Source organism: Coturnix japonica, chromosome 7 (genome assembly GCF_054131305.1).
Source record: "Coturnix japonica strain WE chromosome 7, WE-NBRP24, whole genome shotgun sequence".
Classification (NCBI taxonomy): Eukaryota; Metazoa; Chordata; class Aves; order Galliformes; family Phasianidae; genus Coturnix; species Coturnix japonica.
Genome location: NC_140669.1, coordinates 20,719,755 through 20,738,796, shown reverse-complemented (window position 1 = coordinate 20,738,796; position 19,042 = coordinate 20,719,755). Strand labels below are relative to the sequence as shown.

The following is a 19,042-nucleotide window of genomic DNA, read 5'->3' as shown; positions in this document are numbered from 1 at the left end:
TAATTTATCCTAGTTATTGTGCTTTGCTCAGTATGACTGGAATTAGATTCCCTTAGGATGAAATTAAACTAGAAGATCAACTCTCGGGGTGAATCAGTTAACTTTGGAGTAAAATAATAATTATGTTGCATTTTTAGTTTATAACTGTTATGCATTGCAGAACTGGAAAACAAAACTAAACAGCAACAACAAAAAGACACCTGTACAATTGAAAATAGATATAGTGATGGCTAAGCACTTCAGTTTGTTGTTTATTTTCTGTTCTTCATTTATCTATAAGAACAAAGAAAATGTAACACTGCTGTGACTTTAGACTCCAGATGTTAGAAAAACATCAGCAAATTGTTCTCACCAAGCATGCAGTCTCTGCTACCAGAAGCTATGAATTGCATCCAGACTGACTCTTTAGACTGTATTGATTCCAATGTAAAAGCTCACTGCCAAGTATAAGAAACCTGATTATATTGCTTTCATTACTAGTTGTGTCTTGCAGGCCAGACAGTTCACAGAAAAGGGACAAAGAAGGATCTAAAAGGATTATACCATTTTTCTAAATCGCTATTTGTTATGCTTAAGAGAATATATCCTATCTTTAGCCAACTGTCTTTATCATTCCCTGAAGATTCACCTGAGGATGTACTTGTGTTGCACAGAAGATAATAGCACTGTGGTTTTGAGGTGCCTGATCTTCTTGCCAATGATTTAAGAGGTCTTAGGAGGAGCACAGACTGTGACAATTAGTATTTACTGAAAACCTCTTTAAAGGTGAGTAACCCAGCAACTCCATTTCAGGGTATAAATTGGCTTAAGTAACAGGACCAGGTGAACCTCTTGAGGTTCAACCAAGACAAGTGCAAGGCTGAACCATGGTCATGCCAGCTCTTGCTATCAATACATGCCAGGGGACAAAAGTATCGCACATAGCCCTGTAGATAAGGATTTGGGGGGTACTGCTGCACAGCAAGCTGAATGTGAGCTGGCAATGTACCCTTACAGCCCAGAAAGCTGACTGTGTCCTGGGCTGCATCAATAGAAGCATGACCAGTAGGGCAAGGGAGAGGCGGTACTGCCCCTCTGCTCTGCACTGTTGAGACGTCTCTTGGAGTTCTGCATCCAGATGCGGAATCCTCAGTACAGGAGAGACAACCAGAGAAGGGCCACAGAAACAATCTAAGGGATAGAAGACCTCTACAACAAGGGCAGGCTAAGGGAGCTGGGGCTGTTAAGCCTGGAGAAGAGAAAGCTCCAAGGTGATTTGATAGGTACTGAAAGGCTGCTGAAGTAGGGTGCTGAGAAATAAGGAGACAGACTCTTTAGCAAGGTCTGTTGTGATAGGAGAAGGGGAAATGGTTTCAAACTAACAGAAGGGAGACACAGACTGGATGTAAGAAAAAGGTGTTTTTAAAATAAGGGTGGTGAGGCACTGGAACTGGTTGTCCACAGAGGTGGTGGATGTGCCCCGTTTAAAGTTCCCTTCCAACTCAAATGATTCTATAACCCTGTCAGTGTATGAATTTATCTTCCCAATAATATTCTTATGGTGTAATTAGCATAGAAAATCATTCTCCAGAATAAGAGCCATGTTCTGTTGGTTCTATTTATCTACTGTTCCAGAGTTCAGACATCTAGAGAAGAGCAAGAAACAAATAGGAAGAATGATAGGGTGACACTAGAAGGAGAAATCATTGCTGTTCTTCAGTATCAAACTGTAGGTGGAAAGGGGTTAGTACAGTCTTTTCCTGTGATTTTTTTCTTTCTTTCTTTTTTTTTTTTTTTTTTTTTTTTTTTTTTCCTCCATAAATTTCTTTTACCTGAGCTCAGGTAAGGGTCATTTGAATCAACTATCAATACTACAGCTCTGAGGCTGTTATTTCTGTTTTCTAGTAGAAATAAGTCTGAGGCATGCCCTTCACAAAGAGTATATCTGTGGTAAGTAGGCAACGAATAGTACTAGAATACATCCAAACAAACCTTTAAGAAGTAGGTTACAGGTTAAGGTAGAAACATATTCTAAAAGTTATGTGGGTTCAAGTTAAGCTGATCTACATGACAGTTAAAGACTTGAACAGTCCTGAATACAATAGGAAAGGACAGTGATTAAAGTAATGCAGCGTAGTGCAGTGTATCTTAGAACATATATTAAATATGGGGTGGAATATAAATGGAAATGAGATTAACGTGAGCTGTACAGAAGTAATTAAGTGATGTTCCCATGGAAATTAATTTGACTATTAAAAGTAGGTATAAATATTGTCTGAACTTTCTCTCAATGGCTAACCCAAACCCAGCTATGCTGTCCTGGGCCTGTTACTTCTGAGCGTTTACATTCTCCTACTCATCCAGCTGGCTGTCACATTGTATCTTGACAGTGTTTAACACAGAGTTATGTTTTAGTATCCTTTCAAACATGTGCGAGACAGTGCACAATGTTCCAGTCTGACGAAAGGTTTTTGAATTTCATGCTACTCAAGTGGATTCTACTATTGTTTTATTAATTAAAGACCATGAAGTACCATGATTTTGCCAGCCCTGTGTTTTACTTTGGTTTGTAATCCCCCTGAGCAGTGAAGGTCAGAGTGTCTGTTCTAATTATTCTTATTTTTCTTGAAGAAGAAAAAGAAAGAAAAGAAAACTAACATTTTTGTGGATTTCATATAGCTGTGGCTTTGACAATTGATGATTTTGTGATTTTATTTTTAATTTTATTCTTTTTTTTAATATCCTCTTGGGAGAATTGGTATTGTTAGTGGGAAAACTGTTCAGTTCTGCAGTTTGCAGGAGGGTGATGCTAATTGAGTATAAAGGATGCTGATGTATTCACACAATATTGTCTTAAAGATAATATAAGAATAGCCATGTGCTCAGCTTTAGGAATGCATAATGTCCTTCATCTTAAGTTGGATAACATCATTTACCAAAATATGTTTATGGTTTTGTAAGTGTCAAATCCGGAGATGTTTCTGCATGTTTTTGTCTCTCTTAGGGGAAATAATTATGCACTACCATTTAGGAAACACCTACTTGCTTTCCAGCCTCGGATTGTCTTTACAGATCTGTACATTGCTTTTGTGCCACAGATTCCCATGTTTTTGTTTTTTCTAATAATTATCACTTCTGAAATCATGCTCTGTGCTGTGAAGGTGCACTCTGCTTAAAGGAGGAAAAACAGCTTGTCTAGAGCAATGAGCTTATATACAGCTAATATTTTTAAATGGCACTTATAAAACTTATATTTTCTTCTGTAAACAGGTACGCTATAGAATAAATTGTCAAGGAAGTTTCTATAAATTATTGGCCTTAATGCTAGATAAGATCAAGGTAAGGGGGAACCAAAAGTGTTTGGACCAAAATCTCTAGGAGCTTCTAGCAGTTTGGTTAGCTGCCATTGACACCAAGGTGCTTGCAGCCTTCAGTGCATCTTGGCCTGTATTCAGGAGGGTTGAGCATCCTTTCATTTGCTGCTAGAGAGGGGCTTGTACATAAACATTGTGTGCAGCACAGCTCCCAGACAGATGCAGCAGTTTGTGTCCCAGCTCATGCTAGTTGTTTAGCAGGTGCCAGAGCAGGTGTCCCTGTCAGGGAAGAAGCTGTGACCCAAAAAAGGGACCCAAAAGAAAGACTAAAATGTGTTACTAATTGTTACTAATTGAGGTGGGGCCCTTGTGACACATAACAGAGGAAAGGCTGAGGTATTGAATCCTTTCTCCATTCAGCTTTTCACTTTGCAAGACTGACCTCTAGGAATGATCTTAAAAGCAGTAAACAGGGAAGAGAAAAAGCAAGCTTCAGTTTTAAACATCTTCCTTATTTCTCTATACACAGTGATCTTGTTCTAGTAAAATGCTGTCTGTTGCAAGCCTTCCTTTGTTTATTCCACAAACACAAAATGATGTTTAGCTGTTATGTATATACACTCTTGCCTCAAGCTATGCAGAATTTCTTTGAATGTTTTCAGCTGGGTAACTTTTTATGCAATCTTCAGTCATCAAAGCTTTACGTAGCTAAGGAAAAATGTACCAACTCATTTATGAATAGATATTGTGAAGAATGTAGGGAAAAGGATTCGTTGGAGTTCAGCAACCTCAAAATTAGTTCATAGGGAAGCACAGATGATGACAAAATCCTATTTAATATACAGATTCCTTTCCAGTACTCAGTACTGATAATATAATAAAATCTCTCAGGCACGGCTTTGTCTAACTGCTTTATAACGAGTGCATGCAACTATTTTGCTCAAACACTGCTCCTAGAGGTGCATGTGTACATGTTGTTGATGTTGTTTGTGGTTTTGTTCATTTGTTTGTTTTAGATTGTTTTGAGTAGTGTTAATGCAGCGGAGACCTCTATATGATACAACAGCAAGGATTATTGACTGCCGCTTACTGAATTAAGCGAGGCAGTAGGAAGAATAGAATAACAGAAGAACAACTGCAAAGCTTGACAGACATAGCTACTTTACTAATTGATACAACTTAAAGAAGGTCACCGCTGCAGCCTGCAGTTGGCCTGTTATTTGAACTCTTTGAAAACATCAACATTTTCACATTTAGCAAACTGATTTAATACCACCAGTAAGAGTCGATCTGAGTACTGTATGTTCCCAGTTGTTGATTCAAATTTTGGTGAATTTTGATAGCTTTAATTCTCACTGTGGTTTATTGGTGTTTTGTTTTGTTTCGTTTTGTTGGGGTTTTTTTTCTTTTTTCAGTTGACTCTGCACTTCTTTAGACTAATACCGTGGATCATAAAACATGACTGGTTGAATGTAAGGAGCATAGGATTTTGAAAATTTCGAAGCTGTGACAAGGCTACAGCATTCTGAACTCCAAAAACGCAACCTGAGTATTTTAACTTCTCATCAGATTGAGAGAATGGCTCTAGGTAATTTCTGGTTCCCCTTATTTCTTCCATCTGCTGCTAATAAAAATGAACTCGGTTGAAGTTTGGGTTATAATATTATTTTTAGTTGCATATTATCTCATTCTAGTCTTATGATGATTCCAATATCTCAAAATACTGCCCTGCCTATTGTGGTTCAGCCTACAAAATTAACTGTTGATTATGCACAAGTATGAGGAAGTATCTGTAAGGGGAATATTCAGTGCTTTCCTATTTAAAAATTGAATCATAGCCCTGATGTTTTGAGCTGTAGGGAAGGCAAGCAGCTTAAAGAATGAGTGTCCAACAGTTTGTTGAAGAAATGTTTGATTTATCTGTTGAATTCTCAAATACATGTTTTGTAAATGAGAGAAATGTGAGAAACTTCAAGCATATGTATTAGGTAGGCTGCCAGGTTTAGCAAATGTCTGTTTTTTCTAACCTGTTCCATAGTTACTGTGACTTGATAGTAGAAACTGAGATAGGTGTCCTATAGAGCAAGGTAAAGAGTGCCAGATTAAAAATTTGTTTCCTTTGTCTCATTTACAGTTGTCAATACTGCAAGAGTTCTACCCTTTTATAAAATTCTTTAATCCTGAGAAGTGTTAGGCTGATAGCAATAAAAGTTCATGCCTTCTCTGCATAAGTAGCAGTCTGGCATACAAATAGACTTAGCTCTTCCATGGTGATAATCAAACTAATTTCAATAATGCATATAGTCCTTATTTTCTGTCTAAATCTATATTGTGCCTAGAAAGATCTTAGGCTTTTAAGTTGCTTAAGTACTTCAGAAAATCTTGACCTTCAGGTATTTTGAAACTTTTAAAAGTAACAATCAACAGAAAATACATATTTTGATAGCAGATGTTATCATCTGCTATGAAAGCTATCAGTTAGTTTGTTTTATCAGTTCTTACCAAATCCAATCTAGAAAGGAATGATTAGAAGGGTCAGTAAAGCTTAAACCCTCCTAGACATGTCTGAGCCTAATGATCCTTAAGCGAATATGAACTGGCTGTTGTGCTGCCACTTGGGTTTCTGGGATGATGGTTCTAATACTTTGCTCATCTTACTGTTCAGTTCCTGACAAACACTCTAGCTAGCCCAGGGCAAAACCGTATCTAAAACTGAGTGAAGATCCTGAACAATACCTCGATGTGTTTATATTATTGCTCTTCTCATGTACTCTCTCAGATTAATTCCTTGTTGTCATTTTATGATTGTTATTCCCATTTCACATCATGTAGTGCACTGGGAGTTAAGAAGTGAATGTTGGTTCAAGACATCAGAAGTGAATTTTGGTGGTATGGCAGCAGAGGAACACTGACAAAATGGCACCTGACATCCAGGAAGTGTGTATGAAGTAAAGGTGTGTCATTATTCTGTGTGTGGGGGGTGGGAGAAATGCACCCACTGACCTTCATTGGTGCTTGCTGAACACTTGTGGGTGTGAGCACAGAGAAGGTGGTGTGTAATGAACTTCAGTAGTAGTGATAGTGACTGTGGGTTATGTGTGCTGGTGCAGATTTTGATGTGCACAGCATGCAACCTCATGTTCATAGCTGGCAAAAATGCCTAGCTAATGGTGGTGACCATGTTGACAAACAGCATTTTGTAGCTCAGAATTTGCTCTATCAGAGTTACTGTGCTCATTTTACCTGTTGTAGTTTCCACAAAAATAAAAAGGAAGCATTACTTTTGGAGAAAAAGCACATGGCCCGTGACAACTTGTCTTCATTCATTGTGGTGTAAATGGGTTGGACGCTGGTGTGATACACCATCTGGACCATAACCTGTTCCCTCAGGTCCTGGGTGCCTTTCTTAAGAGCAATCCATCGGACTGGGTAACATGCCCGGTGAAAGAACACCTGAAGAGAAACTTTCCCTCAGAACTCAGTCGTTTGTGCTACTGATATGTCCTATTTGGGCATAGCCCATTGGTGGGAGCAGCAAATACTCTGTACCATAATTGTGTCTGCTCCATAGCCTTATTTTGTACCATTGCTACAATGAGAAAGAAAGTAGCCAAGGAGAGAACGAAACGAATTTAGCAGAGGAGCAGTGCAAAGCACAGAGATTAGGTGAGCATTACCCAGCAAGCTGTGTGAAGAAGTTAAAAGATACAAGCCTCTCTACAAAACAAATAAATAATATCCTTCATCTGTCAGGTGCCCTTTTCCCTTAGTAACAGTATCTCTGAGCTCAGGGGTTTCTGCCGTGGGGACAGAGGGGGGGAGGTGTGATGGAGAAGAATTCCTTTAAAATATATATTTATTTCAGTTATGTTTGTGGATCCATTCAACTCAGGAAGGAGCACCTAAAGCACAACTGACAGTTAAAAGGAACACTGAAGTCAGTGAAGGACTGATTTCCCGCAGCCAGCTGTGCCAGGTGCCGGGCTGTGATGGGAGCAGCTGTGGGGCTGCTCTGCACTGAGGGGCGGGCGGCAACGGGACCCACAGGTGACCGTCAGGTGAGCGCGGGCTGGTGCCTCAGCTGGAAAGGGCGGGAACGCTGAGGGGAGAGAAAGAGGCGGGAAGAAAAGCGGCGGGAAGCGCCTGTGGTATTCTGGGTTCTGATTGGTTGGCGCTTCAGGGACAGCTATAAAAGGTGCGTGCGCGGGCAGGTGCGTGAGGCGTTTTCCTCAGAGTGTGAGAAGGCGCTGGGTGCTGTGAGGGACAGGCGGCGGAGGAGGCGCGGGCGGCAAGAGGTCTCCAGAACCGAGGTGAGAGGGGGCTGGGGGGCAGCGGATTCGGGGCCGAACCGAGCCGAGGTGCGTCGGGGCCGAGCCGAGCCGAGCTGAGGTGGGTCGGGGCCGCGCCGAGCCGAACCGAGGAGCGTCGGGGCTGGGGCCGAGCCGAGCCGAGGTGCGCCGGGGCCGAGCCGAGCTGAGGTGCGCCGGGGCCGAGCCGAGCTGAGGTGGGTCGGGGCCGGAGCCGAACCGAACCGAGGTGCGCCGGGGCCGAGCCGAACCGAACTGAGCCGAAGTGCGTCGGGGCCGGGGCCGGGCCGAACCGAGGAGCGTCGGGGCTGGGGCCGGGCCGAGCCGAGGTGGGTCGGGGCCGGGACCGAGCCGAACCGACGTGCGTCGGGGCCGCGACAGCGGCGGCTGCCGCTACCGCCGCCGCTGCTGAGTGGGCTCCAATGGAGGGCAGCCGGAGCAAGCGAAGCCACGAGGGCTCCGATGGCGGGCGGCCTGGGCTGAAGCTGCCCCGGGGGCTCTGGCTGGTGAGCGGAAGGAGCTGGGTCCGGGGCCGTCTCATGCGCTCTGAGGGGGGGCAGACGGGCCGGGGCATCTGGGTGGGCTCCGAGGGGAGCGACCTCTGAAAGCACTTGAAGAGGAAAGACGGAGGCACCGTAGGAGTGGCACGTTGCCATGTGGAAGAAGATACTTTGAAACAACAGTAAGCAGCAATAATAAAGCAATAACAACTGCTAACACGGTGTTGAAGCAAACTTTTTTTTTTTGTTTGTTTGTTTTTGTTTTTTGTTTTTTTTTCTGTTTTCAGTAACAGGGAGTTAAGAATGGGGGGGAGATATAATATGTGCACTGATGAAGAAAAGGAAGAAGCACTAAAGTGGTGCTCCTGAGTATAAGAAGATAAATGTGTAAAAAAGCTCTATAGTAGAGGAAGGGTGGATGTTCAGAGTAAACTTGATACTTGAATGTCAAAATTTTTATAGTACTTTAAGACAATCAGTGGTAATAGATGTAACAAGTGGGAAATCTTTCTTGTAACTTCATGCTGGTATATTGTCATGAACTACTAAATGACAAAAAAGGTGAATTTATGTGAACGTGAATCTCATATCAGCCAGATGAGAAGAGGAACATGAGACCTCTCCCTGTAAAAGGGACACTATAACAATACAGAAGAGCCAAGATGACACATTGAGTGACATAGCACAGAACAATTCCTGTATTGAGGTTGGTGTACTTCCAATAATGACAGTGCAAGGGGGGAATGCAAAGCCTTCCTTGGCTGGGTGCTCACTTGCGGAATTCCTTTACATTGTTGAGTTTGCCTTTGCCTTCAGGTGGGGGTGCCGCTCCGCTGGTGTAATGTTCTCCTTGTTTCTGTTTCAGAAGCTGCTGCAGAAGAAAGAAGAGGCAGCGTGAGGGACCTGGAGGCAGGAGAGAACAAGAAGAGGAAGCCGAAGCGTGCAGACGCGGGGGGGAAGGAGAAAGGCACTCTGGGCAAAGCACCTGTCCCGTTAGCGGGGGCATAGTCACATTTGAGTCGAGCGTTGCCGGCCATAGGTGTCCAGGCCGGCTTTGTGCTGGGCGACCTCCCTGTAAGCAGGGCTCGGGTCTTTTGCTGTAGTTGGCCTTTTGCCTTGCTGCTCCTTGGCTGCCTGGGGAGCGTGGCCCCCTGTAACGGAGGGCGAGAGCCACCTCTCCGCACCTGAGTGGGAAATGGAGCCCGCTGGACCCCGCGGCAACCCTGTAATCAGGGTAGTGCCGCTTCCCTGCCCCTCTTCCTCCCCCGGCCCCTCGGCATCGTTGCCTGGAGGTGGCCTGTCAATGCGACGGCCCCGTACTCGGGGTGTGCGTCAGGGCGTTTGGCCCTTGTCTATAGCTGGGAAGCCCCTTGGCACGTTGAGGTCCGTGGCCTCCGTGCAGCCCTGGGACAGGTCACAGGCTCTTGTGTGTTGCTCGTGGTTGCGGGTTTATTCCCAGTAGTCGGCTGCACCGTGTTGTCCTTCCCTTCTGGAAAGTCGCATCTGTGTGTGCGTGTTCCCCTCCCTTTCCTTGATTGTGTTTGCGGAGCGACTGAGCGAGTGAGCTTTCCCTTTAGGCCTCCACTAAGATGGCTGCAGCTTAGCTTCGACTTCCTAGGGGGGAACGGAGGACTTTGGTGCATGCCTCAAAAGGGGTATTCCCTCTTAGTCCCACGAGCGCAGCGATTGTCCTGTCTCCCTCCCTTTTACTTAGTACAGATCAGAGCCACGTGGTAGTTCAGTGGCTGAGGCTGCCCTGTAGCCAGGGCTTAAGCCTGTCCATGTGTGAGTCCCAAGCCACGAAGCCCCCTGTCCCCCAAGTGGCCCGCCCCGCCTGTAATCAGGTGTGGGGAGGCTGCCGCGATGCAGCCGGCTGCTTTAGCCATCCAGTTGGTGGGGATGACCCCTCCCTGTCCCGTCAGAGGGTGCAGGTTGAGGTGCTGTTTGTGTGTGTTAGGTGACCTCCCCGCTCGGTGGGTTGAGGTTGGTGCCTGGGTAGTCAAAAACAAGACGTTGGTGGTGTTCTGCTGCTGCCGGGCGGGCCAGCCTGTAACTCAGGCGTTGGTGGGAGCCTTGCGCTCCCCGGGGCTTCTTTGGGAGGGTGGGATGTGGGGGCACCGTCCTGTAGGCAGGGCTGCGCGTGCCCCCCGTTTGTGCTTGCTGAGCTGCGTTCTGAGAGACCCCCCGTACTCGGGCGGGAAGGTGGCCCCGGCCTTTCAGAGGCGCGGGGCCTGGAGATGGATTTGGGTCTGGGATCCCGACTGCGGTCTTTGGCCGTTTTGCCCCGCTGCCTGGCTTCCGAGAGTTGTTCCCGCCGCTGGGGGGAAAACCGGGCTCTGTGGCTCCAGGGGTGTCGTCCACCCGCCTGTAATCAGGCTCTGGGTGTGTGAGCGCTAGTGCTCTGCTGGCAGCCTGTGTAGGTTGACCGCCCCGTTAGTGGGGTGCTGAACTGGGAGAGAAGGAGCCTCCCTCGGCCGTAGGGATGGGGGCTGCCCTGTAATTCAGGGAGCAAACGTGCCCCGCACTCCCGGGCCCTTTGCAATGGAGGCAGTGGCTGGGGGTCCCCTGTAAGCAGGGAAGCTGACTCTTTGGCTGCTGCTTTTTGTGTGCCCGGCCCCATTTGCCCAGTCTGCCCGCCTCTGTGATCCCCCGCAGCACCGACTGGAAGACCACCGTGAGTCAGAGAGGTGAGAAGTGTTGCTCAAAGCAGTTTTTGCCAGGATGGTTTGGGAATTTGGTGGGGATGCAAGTCATTCCTTGGCTGGGTGTTTTCTCAAAGCAGTTTTTGCTGGGATTGATTGGGATTCTGGAGGGGTTGCAAGTCCTTCCTTGTCCGGGTGGTCATGTACTGAGTTCTTATGCTATGTCGAGTTTCCCTTTTCCTTCAGGTGGGAGGGCTTGGTGCTCCGCATGACTAATGGTGTCTCCATTGATGTTTCAGGAGCTGCTGCAGAAGAAAGAAGAGGCAGCGTGAGGGACCTGGAGGCAGGAGAGAACAAGAAGAGGAAGCCGAAGCGTGCAGACGCGGGGGGGAAGGAGAAAGGCACTCTGGGCAAAGCACCTGTCCCGTTAGCGGGGGCATAGTCACATTTGAGTCGAGCGTTGCCGGCCATAGGTGTCCAGGCCGGCTTTGTGCTGGGCGACCTCCCTGTAAGCAGGGCTCGGGTCTTTTGCTGTAGTTGGCCTTTTGCCTTGCTGCTCCTTGGCTGCCTGGGGAGCGTGGCCCCCTGTAACGGAGGGCGAGAGCCACCTCTCCGCACCTGAGTGGGAAATGGAGCCCGCTGGACCCCGCGGCAACCCTGTAATCAGGGTAGTGCCGCTTCCCTGCCCCTCTTCCTCCCCCGGCCCCTCGGCATCGTTGCCTGGAGGTGGCCTGTCAATGCGACGGCCCCGTACTCGGGGTGTGCGTCAGGGCGTTTGGCCCTTGTCTATAGCTGGGAAGCCCCTTGGCACGTTGAGGTCCGTGGCCTCCGTGCAGCCCTGGGACAGGTCACAGGCTCTTGTGTGTTGCTCGTGGTTGCGGGTTTATTCCCAGTAGTCGGCTGCACCGTGTTGTCCTTCCCTTCTGGAAAGTCGCATCTGTGTGTGCGTGTTCCCCTCCCTTTCCTTGATTGTGTTTGCGGAGCGACTGAGCGAGTGAGCTTTCCCTTTAGGCCTCCACTAAGATGGCTGCAGCTTAGCTTCGACTTCCTAGGGGGGAACGGAGGACTTTGGTGCATGCCTCAAAAGGGGTATTCCCTCTTAGTCCCACGAGCGCAGCGATTGTCCTGTCTCCCTCCCTTTTACTTAGTACAGATCAGAGCCACGTGGTAGTTCAGTGGCTGAGGCTGCCCTGTAGCCAGGGCTTAAGCCTGTCCATGTGTGAGTCCCAAGCCACGAAGCCCCCTGTCCCCCAAGTGGCCCGCCCCGCCTGTAATCAGGTGTGGGGAGGCTGCCGCGATGCAGCCGGCTGCTTTAGCCATCCAGTTGGTGGGGATGACCCCTCCCTGTCCCGTCAGAGGGTGCAGGTTGAGGTGCTGTTTGTGTGTGTTAGGTGACCTCCCCGCTCGGTGGGTTGAGGTTGGTGCCTGGGTAGTCAAAAACAAGACGTTGGTGGTGTTCTGCTGCTGCCGGGCGGGCCAGCCTGTAACTCAGGCGTTGGTGGGAGCCTTGCGCTCCCCGGGGCTTCTTTGGGAGGGTGGGATGTGGGGGCACCGTCCTGTAGGCAGGGCTGCGCGTGCCCCCCGTTTGTGCTTGCTGAGCTGCGTTCTGAGAGACCCCCCGTACTCGGGCGGGAAGGTGGCCCCGGCCTTTCAGAGGCGCGGGGCCTGGAGATGGATTTGGGTCTGGGATCCCGACTGCGGTCTTTGGCCGTTTTGCCCCGCTGCCTGGCTTCCGAGAGTTGTTCCCGCCGCTGGGGGGAAAACCGGGCTCTGTGGCTCCAGGGGTGTCGTCCACCCGCCTGTAATCAGGCTCTGGGTGTGTGAGCGCTAGTGCTCTGCTGGCAGCCTGTGTAGGTTGACCGCCCCGTTAGTGGGGTGCTGAACTGGGAGAGAAGGAGCCTCCCTCGGCCGTAGGGATGGGGGCTGCCCTGTAATTCAGGGAGCAAACGTGCCCCGCACTCCCGGGCCCTTTGCAATGGAGGCAGTGGCTGGGGGTCCCCTGTAAGCAGGGAAGCTGACTCTTTGGCTGCTGCTTTTTGTGTGCCCGGCCCCATTTGCCCAGTCTGCCCGCCTCTGTGATCCCCCGCAGCACCGACTGGAAGACCACCGTGAGTCAGAGAGGTGAGAAGTGTTGCTCAAAGCAGTTTTTGCCAGGATGGTTTGGGAATTTGGTGGGGATGCAAGTCATTCCTTGGCTGGGTGTTTTCTCAAAGCAGTTTTTGCTGGGATTGATTGGGATTCTGGAGGGGTTGCAAGTCCTTCCTTGTCCGGGTGGTCATGTACTGAGTTCTTATGCTATGTCGAGTTTCCCTTTTCCTTCAGGTGGGAGGGCTTGGTGCTCCGCATGACTAATGGTGTCTCCATTGATGTTTCAGGAGCTGCTGCAGAAGAAAGAAGAGGCAGCGTGAGGGACCTGGAGGCAGGAGAGAACAAGAAGAGGAAGCCGAAGCGTGCAGACGCGGGGGGGAAGGAGAAAGGCACTCTGGGCAAAGCACCTGTCCCGTTAGCGGGGGCATAGTCACATTTGAGTCGAGCGTTGCCGGCCATAGGTGTCCAGGCCGGCTTTGTGCTGGGCGACCTCCCTGTAAGCAGGGCTCGGGTCTTTTGCTGTAGTTGGCCTTTTGCCTTGCTGCTCCTTGGCTGCCTGGGGAGCGTGGCCCCCTGTAACGGAGGGCGAGAGCCACCTCTCCGCACCTGAGTGGGAAATGGAGCCCGCTGGACCCCGCGGCAACCCTGTAATCAGGGTAGTGCCGCTTCCCTGCCCCTCTTCCTCCCCCGGCCCCTCGGCATCGTTGCCTGGAGGTGGCCTGTCAATGCGACGGCCCCGTACTCGGGGTGTGCGTCAGGGCGTTTGGCCCTTGTCTATAGCTGGGAAGCCCCTTGGCACGTTGAGGTCCGTGGCCTCCGTGCAGCCCTGGGACAGGTCACAGGCTCTTGTGTGTTGCTCGTGGTTGCGGGTTTATTCCCAGTAGTCGGCTGCACCGTGTTGTCCTTCCCTTCTGGAAAGTCGCATCTGTGTGTGCGTGTTCCCCTCCCTTTCCTTGATTGTGTTTGCGGAGCGACTGAGCGAGTGAGCTTTCCCTTTAGGCCTCCACTAAGATGGCTGCAGCTTAGCTTCGACTTCCTAGGGGGGAACGGAGGACTTTGGTGCATGCCTCAAAAGGGGTATTCCCTCTTAGTCCCACGAGCGCAGCGATTGTCCTGTCTCCCTCCCTTTTACTTAGTACAGATCAGAGCCACGTGGTAGTTCAGTGGCTGAGGCTGCCCTGTAGCCAGGGCTTAAGCCTGTCCATGTGTGAGTCCCAAGCCACGAAGCCCCCTGTCCCCCAAGTGGCCCGCCCCGCCTGTAATCAGGTGTGGGGAGGCTGCCGCGATGCAGCCGGCTGCTTTAGCCATCCAGTTGGTGGGGATGACCCCTCCCTGTCCCGTCAGAGGGTGCAGGTTGAGGTGCTGTTTGTGTGTGTTAGGTGACCTCCCCGCTCGGTGGGTTGAGGTTGGTGCCTGGGTAGTCAAAAACAAGACGTTGGTGGTGTTCTGCTGCTGCCGGGCGGGCCAGCCTGTAACTCAGGCGTTGGTGGGAGCCTTGCGCTCCCCGGGGCTTCTTTGGGAGGGTGGGATGTGGGGGCACCGTCCTGTAGGCAGGGCTGCGCGTGCCCCCCGTTTGTGCTTGCTGAGCTGCGTTCTGAGAGACCCCCCGTACTCGGGCGGGAAGGTGGCCCCGGCCTTTCAGAGGCGCGGGGCCTGGAGATGGATTTGGGTCTGGGATCCCGACTGCGGTCTTTGGCCGTTTTGCCCCGCTGCCTGGCTTCCGAGAGTTGTTCCCGCCGCTGGGGGGAAAACCGGGCTCTGTGGCTCCAGGGGTGTCGTCCACCCGCCTGTAATCAGGCTCTGGGTGTGTGAGCGCTAGTGCTCTGCTGGCAGCCTGTGTAGGTTGACCGCCCCGTTAGTGGGGTGCTGAACTGGGAGAGAAGGAGCCTCCCTCGGCCGTAGGGATGGGGGCTGCCCTGTAATTCAGGGAGCAAACGTGCCCCGCACTCCCGGGCCCTTTGCAATGGAGGCAGTGGCTGGGGGTCCCCTGTAAGCAGGGAAGCTGACTCTTTGGCTGCTGCTTTTTGTGTGCCCGGCCCCATTTGCCCAGTCTGCCCGCCTCTGTGATCCCCCGCAGCACCGACTGGAAGACCACCGTGAGTCAGAGAGGTGAGAAGTGTTGCTCAAAGCAGTTTTTGCCAGGATGGTTTGGGAATTTGGTGGGGATGCAAGTCATTCCTTGGCTGGGTGTTTTCTCAAAGCAGTTTTTGCTGGGATTGATTGGGATTCTGGAGGGGTTGCAAGTCCTTCCTTGTCCGGGTGGTCATGTACTGAGTTCTTATGCTATGTCGAGTTTCCCTTTTCCTTCAGGTGGGAGGGCTTGGTGCTCCGCATGACTAATGGTGTCTCCATTGATGTTGCAGGAGCTGCTGCAGAAGAAAGAAGAGGCAGCGTGAGGGACCTGGAGGCAGGAGAGAACAAGAAGAGGAAGCCGAAGCGTGCAGACGCGGGGGGGAAGGAGAAAGGCACTCTGGGCAAAGCACCTGTCCCGTTAGCGGGGGCATAGTCACATTTGAGTCGAGCGTTGCCGGCCATAGGTGTCCAGGCCGGCTTTGTGCTGGGCGACCTCCCTGTAAGCAGGGCTCGGGTCTTTTGCTGTAGTTGGCCTTTTGCCTTGCTGCTCCTTGGCTGCCTGGGGAGCGTGGCCCCCTGTAACGGAGGGCGAGAGCCACCTCTCCGCACCTGAGTGGGAAATGGAGCCCGCTGGACCCCGCGGCAACCCTGTAATCAGGGTAGTGCCGCTTCCCTGCCCCTCTTCCTCCCCCGGCCCCTCGGCATCGTTGCCTGGAGGTGGCCTGTCAATGCGACGGCCCCGTACTCGGGGTGTGCGTCAGGGCGTTTGGCCCTTGTCTATAGCTGGGAAGCCCCTTGGCACGTTGAGGTCCGTGGCCTCCGTGCAGCCCTGGGACAGGTCACAGGCTCTTGTGTGTTGCTCGTGGTTGCGGGTTTATTCCCAGTAGTCGGCTGCACCGTGTTGTCCTTCCCTTCTGGAAAGTCGCATCTGTGTGTGCGTGTTCCCCTCCCTTTCCTTGATTGTGTTTGCGGAGCGACTGAGCGAGTGAGCTTTCCCTTTAGGCCTCCACTAAGATGGCTGCAGCTTAGCTTCGACTTCCTAGGGGGGAACGGAGGACTTTGGTGCATGCCTCAAAAGGGGTATTCCCTCTTAGTCCCACGAGCGCAGCGATTGTCCTGTCTCCCTCCCTTTTACTTAGTACAGATCAGAGCCACGTGGTAGTTCAGTGGCTGAGGCTGCCCTGTAGCCAGGGCTTAAGCCTGTCCATGTGTGAGTCCCAAGCCACGAAGCCCCCTGTCCCCCAAGTGGCCCGCCCCGCCTGTAATCAGGTGTGGGGAGGCTGCCGCGATGCAGCCGGCTGCTTTAGCCATCCAGTTGGTGGGGATGACCCCTCCCTGTCCCGTCAGAGGGTGCAGGTTGAGGTGCTGTTTGTGTGTGTTAGGTGACCTCCCCGCTCGGTGGGTTGAGGTTGGTGCCTGGGTAGTCAAAAACAAGACGTTGGTGGTGTTCTGCTGCTGCCGGGCGGGCCAGCCTGTAACTCAGGCGTTGGTGGGAGCCTTGCGCTCCCCGGGGCTTCTTTGGGAGGGTGGGATGTGGGGGCACCGTCCTGTAGGCAGGGCTGCGCGTGCCCCCCGTTTGTGCTTGCTGAGCTGCGTTCTGAGAGACCCCCCGTACTCGGGCGGGAAGGTGGCCCCGGCCTTTCAGAGGCGCGGGGCCTGGAGATGGATTTGGGTCTGGGATCCCGACTGCGGTCTTTGGCCGTTTTGCCCCGCTGCCTGGCTTCCGAGAGTTGTTCCCGCCGCTGGGGGGAAAACCGGGCTCTGTGGCTCCAGGGGTGTCGTCCACCCGCCTGTAATCAGGCTCTGGGTGTGTGAGCGCTAGTGCTCTGCTGGCAGCCTGTGTAGGTTGACCGCCCCGTTAGTGGGGTGCTGAACTGGGAGAGAAGGAGCCTCCCTCGGCCGTAGGGATGGGGGCTGCCCTGTAATTCAGGGAGCAAACGTGCCCCGCACTCCCGGGCCCTTTGCAATGGAGGCAGTGGCTGGGGGTCCCCTGTAAGCAGGGAAGCTGACTCTTTGGCTGCTGCTTTTTGTGTGCCCGGCCCCATTTGCCCAGTCTGCCCGCCTCTGTGATCCCCCGCAGCACCGACTGGAAGACCACCGTGAGTCAGAGAGGTGAGAAGTGTTGCTGAAAATCAGTTTTTGCCATCATGAATTTGGAGGGGTGTGGGGTGGGTTGTTTACAAGTTGTTCCTTAAGCGGGTGGTTGGGTGTTGTGTTCCTTTGCAATGTAGTGTTTCCCTTTTCCTTCATGTGGGTGGGCTTGGTGCTCTGCATGACTAATGGTAACCCCACTTATGTTTCAGGAGCTGATGCTGAAGAAAGAAGAGGCACAGGGGACCTGGGTGGCAGGAGAGAGCAATAAGTTATTGCTGTTTATTGTCAATTTGTTTTCTGTAAACTCAGTTGTCGTGTGTGTTTTGCCTGTTAGCTCCTTATTGTTGCTATGGTCCTTTGAGAATAAAATTTGTTTTTCTTGGTTTTTATACTTATATCTGCCTTTAAGCTCTTGCCTTCTTTGAATTTTGGTATTACATTCCATAGCTGTTTGCATGAAGCTGCTTCTTAGTGGTTGGCTTACCAGCTAGCTGTTTCCGTTTGTTTCTTTCCTTCATGCATAGGGAAGGTCCTTTTTTGTCAGCTGCAGGTTTTGGTGGCCTTTATTTGGGGTGTAGTGGTTACTGCTACGGCCCAGCTCTTTCCATAATCTTCTCATGTCCTTTGTCAAGCTGGCTGTGGTTTAGGTTTTCTGCCATTTAAGTTGCCTCAATTTCAGGAACGCTTTCGCTGACTTCTTCCTTTGCACTTTTTCAGTGTTCTGCCAAATGCTTGACTTTTTTTTTTTTTTTTAATGAGTTTGTGGGATGAATGGGATGTGCTCAGGGGTGGTCATGTGCCTGATTCCCCGCCAGTTCTTAATGTGGTTCTCCCTGCTGGTGTTTTATCCTGTCTTTTCCTTTGAATGCTATGTCATCGTAGATTTTACAGCTATGTGGCCCTAATCAATGTGGCTGGTGATTTTTCTTCTCTGAAGTGTTGCTGTTTAATACGGCAGGTAGGTCAGCCCTGTGCAGATTTTGTCTCCTGCCCCTGTTTCCCACGGGGTAGAAGTAGAGACTGGGATGGGAGAGAGAACAAGTAGAACTAGTGAACTGAGTTTGAAATGAATTTACTAACGTAGAGAGGAGAAAGGGCAAAGTGGATAATGGCTATGATACATGTACTCGTATATTTATGAATAACAACTGATGCCCACGCAATTGCTCAGCTCCCGCTGTCTGATGCTCAGTTAGTCCCCTAGCATTAGCTGCCCTTTTAAACTCTCGTTTTTCAAAGTTTTCTTACATTTCATAGCATAGGGTATGGGATATTGTCTTGGCCGGTTTTAGGTCAGCTATCCTGATGTCCCAGTTCCCTGTGATGCTCCCTTCCCTCTTTCTGTGCAGTAAGAGAAGCTGAGAAAACAAACATAATTTACTCTGTTCAGAGCTACTTGTACAATGCTGATAGCACACTGACATTTTCAGTTGTTAACTTTTCATAAAACATAGCATGATACTGGCCACTTTGAAGAGAAAGTACTCTGTCCCTGCTGGAACTGAATCAATATCCATCCCTTGTCCTGTCCTACTTACGGTATGCTGAGGTCTTGCAATAATTTTACACTACCTAAGTGATTACCATCGCTCGTCTTACTTTTTGATATGTATATACACATCACATTCCCATAGCCTATGTAAAATGTCCGTCCGTGAAGTTCATTCCACAGTGAAATCTTCAGCGTGTCTCTAGTTGTAGGTGCGTAAATACTACTGCTATTATACCACGAGGCTGTTATTGCTGTTGGCATGGCTTTGGTTGAGTGATTTGAGCTTTTAAACTAAATCAGAAAGTAAATTAGAAATGTACTGAGATGAGAACTTTGATGCAGTTCTATCATGGGAAGATTGACCTAGCGCAGTGATAGAAGTTTTTCACGAAGCTTTGGAAGGATTTCACTACTGTATAGTAGAATTTGCCCGTTTTACATGCTTGAATCATCCCTTAAAAGAGAGCCTACACATGACAGTGAACTTGCTACTTAATGAGCTGTATTGGTAGGCCAGATTTGTACGATTTCTTTAAAAGGGCTTCAGCTGGAG

General features: G+C 50.2%; 1 long non-coding RNA gene across 3 annotated transcripts; it reads left to right on the top strand.

The window, feature by feature from the left end:
• Window positions 1-246: 246 nt before the first annotated feature.
• LOC107316612 (uncharacterized) lies at window positions 247-17,392 on the top strand. Of its 3 annotated transcripts, XR_014948062.1 has the most exons (9): window positions 247-765; window positions 4,709-4,881; window positions 6,126-6,247; window positions 7,159-7,351; window positions 8,966-10,787; window positions 11,042-12,863; window positions 13,118-14,939; window positions 15,194-17,015; window positions 17,207-17,392. It is a non-coding gene; the product is annotated as an uncharacterized LOC107316612 (long non-coding RNA). The 3 variants fall into 3 exon arrangements; XR_014948063.1 differs by lacking the exon at window positions 7,159-7,351 and having other exon boundaries at window positions 248-765; XR_014948061.1 differs by lacking the exons at window positions 247-765; window positions 4,709-4,881; window positions 6,126-6,247; window positions 7,159-7,351 and adding an exon at window positions 7,467-7,603.
• Window positions 17,393-19,042: the final 1,650 nt, after the last annotated feature.